This window comes from Colobus angolensis, unplaced genomic scaffold (assembly GCF_000951035.1).
Source record: "Colobus angolensis palliatus isolate OR3802 unplaced genomic scaffold, Cang.pa_1.0 Scaffold84, whole genome shotgun sequence".
Classification (NCBI taxonomy): Eukaryota; Metazoa; Chordata; class Mammalia; order Primates; family Cercopithecidae; genus Colobus; species Colobus angolensis.
The window spans coordinates 3,232,258-3,242,023 of record NW_012122265.1 but is presented as its reverse complement, the minus strand read 5'-3'; the positions used below and the strand labels follow the sequence as shown (position 1 = coordinate 3,242,023).

At 41.9% G+C, this 9,766-nt stretch overlaps 1 protein-coding gene and 1 long non-coding RNA gene across 2 annotated transcripts in view; both read right to left on the bottom strand.

Moving 5' to 3' along the window:
- LOC105503298 (zinc finger protein 696-like) overlaps positions 1 to 9,766 on the bottom strand; it is a 75,721-nt gene that overhangs the window by 52,681 nt on the left and 13,274 nt on the right.
- The window catches only part of LOC105503253, a 1,005-nt gene continuing 459 nt past the window's right edge, over positions 9,221 to 9,766 (bottom strand). Inside the window, exons 2-4 of the long non-coding RNA XR_001000453.1 lie at positions 9,634 to 9,735; positions 9,403 to 9,576; positions 9,221 to 9,315 (exon numbers count right to left, since the gene is read on the bottom strand). This is a non-coding gene — a long non-coding RNA (uncharacterized LOC105503253). The remainder of the gene's footprint in view (positions 9,316 to 9,402; positions 9,577 to 9,633; positions 9,736 to 9,766) is intronic.

The window sequence follows — 9,766 nt, the reverse complement described above, 5'->3', positions numbered from 1 at the left end:
TGAATGAATGAATGAATGAATGAGGATCTCTCATTAGTACACAGGGAGCCCCAGCTGCCTCTCAGTGGGATTCAGTCTGTCTTGGCTGGAATTGTGAACTCCTGCTTCTTCCCCGTGGGAGGATATGTTTGGGGGAGAAGGAGATCTTTGCCCTCAGTGCCTAGGAAGGGTTATAATGGGTGGTCCCTGTGCCCATCCAGGCCCCAGAGTGAGGGTCAAGTGCGTAGAGGGGGAAGGGAGACTAGAATGAGCTGTGCTCCTGAGATGCTCTGTAGGACAACACTGGAAACTGTGCTGCCTCAGGGACCCAAGATGGTGTGGCCCAGCACAGGCTCAGGTGCGCCCTTCTTCTCTGGGCACAGAGTGACGAAGAATCCAAGTGTTCTCCAGCCACTCACAGGTTTCCCAGCTTTGGTTTTGCACAGGGAGGAACAGAAGGGAATTTTCTCAGCCTGATAAAGGGCATCTACCCACAGTGAACACTATATGTAACTGTGAAAACCTGGATGTTTCCCCATAAAATCAGGAACACGGAAAGGGTGTCCAGACTCACCACTTCTACGCAACATTTCACTGAAGCTATAGCCAGAGTAATAAGACAAGAAAATGAAATAAAAATCATCCAGGCAGGAAAAAACTAAGCAAAAGTTTCTCTATTTACAGAAAACCTTGTCTTGTAGGTAGAAAATCCTAAGGGATACACACACACACACAGAAACACACACACACACACACACACACACACACATTATGCCCAATAAATGAGCTCAAAAGAGTTCAGGGCACAATTCCTATACACAAAAGTCAGCTGTGTTTCTACAACCACCAATGAGCAATGCAAACAGGATGTAAGGGAATAATTGTGTCAAAAAGTGTACAACTCTTAGGAATACAGACAACCAAAAAGTGCAAGACTTGGACACTTAACACTACAAGACATCAATGGAAGAAATTAAAGAGGACCAAACTAAATGTGGGGAAAATCCCATGTTCATGTATTGGAAGACCTAATATTGTGACGATTGAAACACTCTAAAAAACTTGATCTACCAATCCAATGCAATTACATCCCAGATTTCTTTTCTGCAGAAATTGGCAAGCTGATTCTAAAATTTATGTAAACATTCAAGGAACCCTAAATAGCTAAAACATTTTTGAAAAAGAAAAATAAAGTTGACAACTCATGTTTTCCAATTTCTAAATGGGCTATAAAGCAAACAGTAATCAAGGCAGCGTGGTGGTTGTCTGATGACAGACAGACGCATTAATGGAGCAGATTCGAGACCCTTGAGATAAAGCCTCACAGTTGTGGTCAATGGATTTTCAACAAGAGTTTGAAATAATTCCATGGGAAAAAAGGAGCCTTTTCAACAAGCAATGCCACTGAGACAACTGGATGTTCACATGCAGAAGAATGAATTTGGACCTTTACCTCTTACCATATACCAAACACACAAACAAGACAAACACGGAAAAAAATAGCTCAATGGCCTAATTGTAAAAGCCAAAACTGGAGGACTGTGAGAAGAAAAACAGGTTAAGTCTTTATGACCTTGGAGTGTGCAATGGCTCTTAGAGAATGACACCAAAAGCACAAGGGATAAAAGGAAAAACTAGATTAAACAACTCTATCAAAACTAATAGTTTTTATGCTTCTAAGAGGACTATCAAGAATATGAAAAGATGCCGATGGAATGGGAAAAACTACTTTCAAATCATATATTTGATAATGAACTTGCATCCAGACATAAAGAATTCTTAGTAGTCAAACACAAAATCCAATTAAAAACGTAGCAGAGGATTTAAACAGGCATTTTCTGAAGATATGCAAATGGCTAATAAGCTCGTGAAAGGGGGCTCATCACTGATTTATGTTTTTGCCTGTAACTTCTGTTCCCCAAGATATATGAGATCAAGTTGTAACCCAACCACCTTGTGATGACCTCAGGACTTCTGGAGGCTGTGTTCTGGGCCATGGTCACTCACATTCAGCTCAGAATAAACCTCCACAGATATTTGACAGAGTTTGCCTTTTTTCATCAGCAGGTCATTAACTTCAGATCTGTCTTCTCTTTAAATGTGTGTGTTTACAGTTATAAACTTCTACCTCACACTGCTTTTGATGCATCCATAAACTTTGGTATGCTGTGTTTTCCCTTCCATTTGTCTCTAGGTATTTCTCTTGTGACTTCTTCTTTGCCTCATTGGTTAAGAGTGTGCTGTTTAATTTCCACACGGTTGTGGATTTTCCGTTTTTCCTTCTCCTATGGATTTCTAGTTTTAATCCATTGTGCTTGGAGAAAACACCATATAATTTCACATTTAAAATTTGTTGAAATTTGTTCTGTGGTCTGACATATGGTTTATCCTGGAGAAAATTCCATGTGCACCTGAGAGAAAGGTATACTCTGCTGCTGTTGGATTGGAGTCATCTGTGTATGTCTTTTAGGTCTAGTTTCACTATAGTGCTGTTCAAGTCTTTTATTTCCTTATTCTTCTTCTGTCTGTTGCTCTGAACATATATATGGAAAATATCCAGAGATCATTTTTCTTTGTAGTCACCATTGTAATCACGTAAGATGTAATAAAGTAATGACATTCTTTTTCAAACTCAGAACTATTTAACTTCAACCATATACAAAACCATATTACTACATAGTTGCACCCTCTTTACTTCATGTTATTGCTGTCACAAAATACATATTTATTTACATGCTATATATCCACTAAGTGGCTTTATACTTAACTTTTGTGTTTTCATTTAAATTTCACACAAAAAAAGTGAATTTATGTGCCAAAATTACATTAATACATGTTACTATATTTTCTACGTATTTACCTTTATTGGAGGAATTTATATTTTTATATGACTGTCTAGTATTCTTTCTTTCACCTTGAATCTCTCCCTTTAGCATTTCTTGCAGAGCAGTTCAAAAAATAATGAACTTCCTCAGCTTTTATTTACTGGGGAAACCTTAATTTCTGCTTAATTTTTGATGGACAGTTTTCTTGACTGTTGGTTTTTTTTCTGTCAGAATTTGGATTTATCATCCTATGCTGAGACCAGCTCGATTGGGGAAACTCTAACCCAGCGGGGCTAGAGGAATTAAAGACACAAACACAGAAATATAGAGGTGTGAAGTGGGAAATCAGGGGTCTCACAGCCTTCAGAGCTGAGAGCCCCGAACAGAGGTTTACCCACATATTTATTAACAGCAAACCAGTCATTAGCATTGTTTCTATAGATATGAAATTAACTAAAAGTATCCCTTATGGGAAACGAAGGGATGGGCTGAATTAAAGGAATAGGCTGGGCTAGTCAACTGCAGCAGGAACATGCCCTTACGACACAGATCGCTCATGCTATCGTTTGTGGCCTAAAAATGCCTTTAAGCAGTTTTCCCCACCGGGCGGGCCAGGTGTTCCTTGCTCTCATTCCCGTAAACCCACAACCTTCCAGCTTGGGCGTTAGGGCCATTATGAACATGTCACAGTGCTGCAGAGATTTGGTTTGTGGCCAGTCTTGGGGCCAGCTTATGGCCAGATTTTGCGGGACTTGTTCCCAACAATCCTACACCCTTCTGGCCTGCAAAGTTACTGCTGAGATATCTGCAGACAGTTGCCTGAAAGCTCCCTTCTGTGTGATGAGTTTTTTCCCTTGTTGCTTTATAGATTCTTTTTCTTAGAATTCTGGCACTCTAATTATAAAGTGAGTCAGTGTGGGTCTCTTTAAATTTATTCTGGTTGAAGTTCTTTGGGCTTCTTCAACGTGTATGTCCATGTTTTCCCTAATATTTGGGAGGTCTTTGGTTATTGTTTTTTCCAATAAGCTCTCTTCTCCTTTTCTCACTCTTCTCTTTCTTGGAATCCCATAATGTGTACGTTAGTTTACTTCCTAGCCTCCCATAAGTTCCTTGGACTCTCTTCACTTTCTTTCATTCTTTTTAAATGTTGGCTGCTCTGACTTAATGATTTTAAATGACCTGTCTTTCAATTTGCTGCACCCTTCTGCCTCATCAAGTCTGCTGTTGAACCTCTTTAGTACATTTTTCAGTTTGGTTATTGTATTTCATAGTTCCAGAATTTATGTTTGGTTGTTATTGATTGTTTCTGTGTCTTTGCTGTTATTCTCGTTATTTTTGTGCATTGTTTTCCTGATTGCATCTAGTTGTTCATCTGTGTTTGCTCATTGATCATCTTCTGACTGTTATTTTGAATTTTTGTCAGGTAGCTCATAGATCTGCACGTCTTTAAGTTCGGTTTCTGGAGGGTTTTCCTGTTCCCTTTGATTTGTTTTTGTTTTGTATGCCTTGTGATTTTTGTAGTTGTTGTTATTGTTGAGACTTGAGTGAAAACAACAACAACAACAACAAATATCTCTCCCTATCTTTATGGACTGGCTTCACAGAGGAAGCCCTTCAACAGTCAGTCCAGCTATTGACTCCAGGAACTCTGGTACCTGCCTGCAGAGCTGAGCTTTAATATGCCGTGGTGGTTGTATCTCTTTTCAGTAGCTTCCAAGCAAGACCACCTGCACAGCAGTGCTTGGAGTCAGGTAACACACATGCCAGTTCCTCAGGCCGACCCCAGGTTGCCAGAACACTGGATGCTCAGCTGACTCTTTAGTTCCCTTCTTGGGGCAGGGTCTCCAAATTCCTCTCAGTTGCACAGCAGCAGGTTGGATGGGGTAGGAGAATGGATGAACATGCAAAATTCCACAAGCATTCTCACCCCTTTCCGTAGAACACGGTTTTCGGTTGGTCTTGATGCTGTAGCTTCTCAACAGGGATCTCGCAGTGGTATTCTGCTGTGTATATTGTTGTTAACTAGGTGGCTCCACGGGAGAACGAGGGCCTGAAATGCCCTCATTTGCTGTTTTGCTGGCACCTTTCTATTAGGTTTTTAAAATGTATTCCAAACAATGCTTCATATAGTAATGTGATTTCTCATATATTTATGTATGTATATACATATATATATATATATATAAAACCATGCAGCATGCAGAGATTTTCTCTTTTTAACATGTTCACTAGTTTTACTTTTGTGGGCTACTGCATTTTCTGTCATGCTGAGAAAGACTACTGAATTGCAATGTTATTAAAAAATTTCTTTTTGTTTTCAATTATTTTACATTTTTGTTTTTTGTGTAAGTCTTTATTCTGCTCGTAACACATTTTTATAGCGAAGATAGGGTAAGGATGTAATTTTAATTTTATTAGACCTTACATAATTGTTTTAACTTCATTTAGGTCATAATATTTTATTCTTACCAATTCTAAATGCTGCCATTAGCGTGCGAAAATTCCCCTATTTGTTTCTCTGTCTGGTGTTTCTATTATTTTGCATTTATCTGTTGGATCTCCATGTACTTGTGTGAAGGTGGCTGAATTATCATAATTGTAAAAGATGTTTTTATATTTGGTCCCCTTTCACTTTAGGATTTTCCTGGCTATTTACTCATGTTTTTTTGCTTGTTTGTTTGGGTTCTTTTCCTGTAGAGACAGGGTCTTCCTCTGTTTTCCAGGCTGCAGTGCAGTGGCATGATCATAGCTCACTGTAACCTCAAACTCCTGGGCTCAAGCAATCCTTCTGCCTAAACCTCCCAAGTTGCTGGGACTACAGGTGCATGCTACCATGCTTATAACTTACTGCTCACATTGCTGTAACTGTGTGCCAGGCCCAGCTCCCATTCCAGAAATATCTAAGAATTTTTTTGTAGAGATGAGGTCTCACCATATTTCCTTCACAGGTCTTGAACTCCTGGCTTCAAGCAAATCTCCCACCTCAGCTTCCCAAAGCCTTGGGGTTACAGGGGTGAGCCACTGTACATGCCCATCCTGCTTATTTTCTCCATATGAATGTTTTAACTTCTATATCTAGTTTTAAAAATCTTCTTAACATTTTTGTTTGGATCACATTAAATGTATAAATTGATTTGTAAAGAATTGACTTAATTATAGTAATATTGAAAATCCTATCAAATAAACATTTTCTATTCACTTATTCCTAACATTGTTTCTGTCAGCATTTCAAAGTTCTCTCCACATAGATGTTCAAAGACATTTTTATTAAAACTTTTATTGAAAAAGAATTTCACAAAGAAAATGCACATAAGATGACAGATTGATGAAGTTTTGCAAACTCAACTATGTGTCAGCAGCACCCAGATTTAGAAAAAGACATTGCCAGACTCCAGAGCTCTCTCTGAGTCCCTTTCCATTCTCTCCTCCCAAGAATACCATCCCAGCCCCGCGGCATCCATCAAGTAGTCTTTTTCGTGCTTCACATAGGAGTTGAAGGAGATTTATTCTGAGCCAAATATGAGTGACCATGGCCCAGGACACAGCCTCAAGAAGTCCTCAGATCACAAGGTGGTTGGGCTACAACTTGGTTTCAAATGTCTTGAGGAACAGAAGTTACAGGAAAAACATAAATCAGTGATGAGCCCCTTTTCACACGCGTATTCGCCATTTGTATATCTTCTTCGGAAAATACCTATTTACATCCTCCGCTAAGTTTTTAATTGGATTGCGCGTTTGAGTACTAAGAATTCTTTATGTTTGGATGCAAGTTCATTATCAAATATATGATTCAAAAGTAGTTTCTCCCATTCCGTTGGTGTCTTTTCTTTTTTTTTTTTTTTTTTTGAGACGGAGTCTCGCGCTGTCGCCCAGGCTGGAGTGCAGTGGCCGGATCTCAGCTCACAGCAAGCTCCGCCTCCCGGGTTCACGCCATTCTCCTGCCTCAGCCTCCCGAGTAGCTGGGAGTACAGGCACCCGCCACCTCCCCCGGCTAGTTTTTTGTATTTTTTAGTAGAGACGGGGTTTCACCGTGTTAGCCAGGATGGTCTCGATCTCCTGGCCTCGTGATCCGCCCGCCTCGGCCTCCCAAAGTGCTGGGATGACAGGCTTGAGCCACCGTGCCTGGCCTCATTTTCTTAATAGTGCTCTTAGAAGCAAAAAAGTTATTAGTTTTGATGGAGTTAATCTAGTTTTTCCTTTTATCCCTCATGCTTTTGGTGTCATTCTCTAAGAGTCATTGCATACTCCACGGTCATAAGGTTTAACCTGTTTTTCTTCTCACAGTCCTCTAGTTTTGGCTTGTAGAATTAAGCCATTGAGCTATTTTTTCTGTTTTTGTCATGTTCGGTTGTTTGGTATATGGTAAGAGGTAGAGGTCCAAATTCACTCTTTTGCATGTGGACATCCAGTTGTCTCAGTGGCATTGGTTGTGGAAAAGGTTCCTTTTTCCCATGGAATTGTTTTGTACTCTTGTTGAAAATCCACTGACCACAACTGTGAGGTTTATCTCAAGGGTCTTGAATCTGCTTCATTGATGCGTCTTTCTATATTTAGACAAGCACCACTCTGCCTTGATTACTGTTTGCTTTGGAGCCCATTTAGAAATGGGAAAACCTGAGTCCTCAATTTTATTTTTCTTTTTCAAGATTGTTTTAGCTATTTAGGATTCCTTGAATATTTACATACATTTAAGAATCAGCTTGTCAATTTCTGCAGAAAAGAAACTTGAGATGTAATTCCATTGAACTGGTAGATCAATTTTTATAGTGTTTCAGTCTTCACAATATTCTTCTTCCAATACATGAACATGGGATTTTTCCCCCATTTACTTTGGTCCTCTTTGACTTCTTCCAGTGATGTCTTGTAGTGTTAAGTGTCCAAGTCTTGAATTTTTGGTTGCTGGTATTCCTAGGAATTTTATTCTTTTTGATAGAATTGTTCCCTTATATCCTGTTTGGATTGATCATTGGTGGTTGTAGAAACACAGCTGACTTTTGTGTACAGGACTTGTGCCCTGAACTCTGTTGAGCTCATTTATTGGGCATAATAGTTATGTGTGTGTGTGTGTGTATATGTGTGTGTGTGTGTGTGTGTGTGTGTCCCTTAGGATTTTCTACATAAAAGATGAGGTTTTCTGTAAATAAACATATTTTTGCCTAGTTTTTTCCTGCCTGGGTGCTGTTTATTTCATTTTTTTGTCATATTACTCTGGCTATAGCTTCAGTGAAATGTTGCGTAGAAGTGGTGGTTGTGAACATCCTTTTCTTTTTCCTGATCTTAGGGGGAAACATCCAGGTTTTCAGTTACGTATAGTGTTCACTGTGGGTAGATGCCCTTTATCAGGCTGAGAAAATTCCCTTCTGTTCCTCCCTGTGCAAAACCAAAGCTGAGAAGCCTGTGAGTGGTGGAAGAACATTGGATTCTTCGTCACTCTGTGCCCAGAGAAGGAGGGCGCACCTCAACCTGTGCCCCTCTTGGGTCCCTGAAGCAGCACAGTTTGCAGTGTTGTCCTATAGAGCATCTCAGAGACACATCTCATTCTAGTCTAACTTCCCCCTCTCCCCGCTTGACCACCACTCTGAGGCCTAGATGGGCACAGAGACCACCCATTATACCCCTTCCTAGGCACTGAGGGCAAAGATCTCCTTCTCTCTCAAACATATCCTCCCATGGGGAAGAAGCAGGAGTGCACAATTCCAACCAAGACAGACTGAATCCCACTGAGATGCAGCTGGGGCTCCCTGTGTACTGAGAGATCCTCACTCATTCACTCATTCATTCACTCGTCTTCATTCATTCATACACACTGCTAGTGACTCCTTCATTAATCAGTTCAACAACTGTTTCTGGAATGGGAGCTGGGCCTGGCACACTGTTATAGCAGTGGGAGCAATAAGCTATCAGGGAGGGAGGAGAAGCACAGTTTACCAACGAAAGAGAGGCTGGAAGAAAAGAGTCAGTGAAACCAAGGCTGAGGGTTGTAGAATTTATTTAGTGCTGCACCCAGGTCCATTTTGGATTTCCATAGATACATGTGATCATTTGGGTTGCAAGACATCCATCTGCATATGCCACGGAGCTCCTGGCAGGCACAGGAAAGAAGGGTTGGCTGTCTCCCATGGAATTATCAAGAAGGGGAATTCCAGGCTCTTGCTTGGCATGAGGGCCGCCCCCAGTGCAGTCTGGCTCAGACATGTGGAGGCATGTGGGAAGGAGTGGCAAAAGTCCCCGGGGCATGTGATACCCTTAAAGGGAATGGGCAGGAAGTGGTTCATTTCACTTCTTCAAGGGCTGGAATAAGACGACCTGAGCCAAAGGACTCATTGTTCTGGTCCAGAACAGGATGTGCTTCAGGGGTAGTCACTTGTTGGGAAGCACAGATCTTCAGGAGTTACCTGAGGTTTCCCACTAGAGCCTCAGATCTTGCACTGGTAGCACACGGGGACACAGCAGCTGGACTGGGAACAGCAGGGTTTTCAGCAGCTGGACTGGCAGCAGGATGACCCACAGCCTGAGGAGCAGCAGCAGGGCTTACAGCAACTGGACTGGGAGCAGCAGGGCTTACAGCAGCTGGACTGGCAGCAGGATGACCCACAGCCTGAGGGGCAGCAGCAGGGCTTACAGCAACTGGACTGGGAGCAGCAGGGCTTACAGCAGCTGGACTGGCAGCAGGATGACCCACAGCCTGAGGGGCGGCAGCAGGGCTTACAGCAACTTGACTGGGAGCAGCAGGGCTTATAGCAGCTGGACTGGCAGCAGGATGACCCACAGCCTGAAGATGAGCAGCAGAGCTTGCTGCATGTGGACTGGCAGCAGGATGACCCACAGCCTGAGGAAGAACAGCAGGGCTTGCAGCAACTGCACTGGGAGCAGTCACAAGAAACACATCCCCCCTTAGAGCCACCACAAGAGCCACAGCCCCCCTTGGAGCCTCCACAGGAGCCACAGCCCCCCTTGGAGCC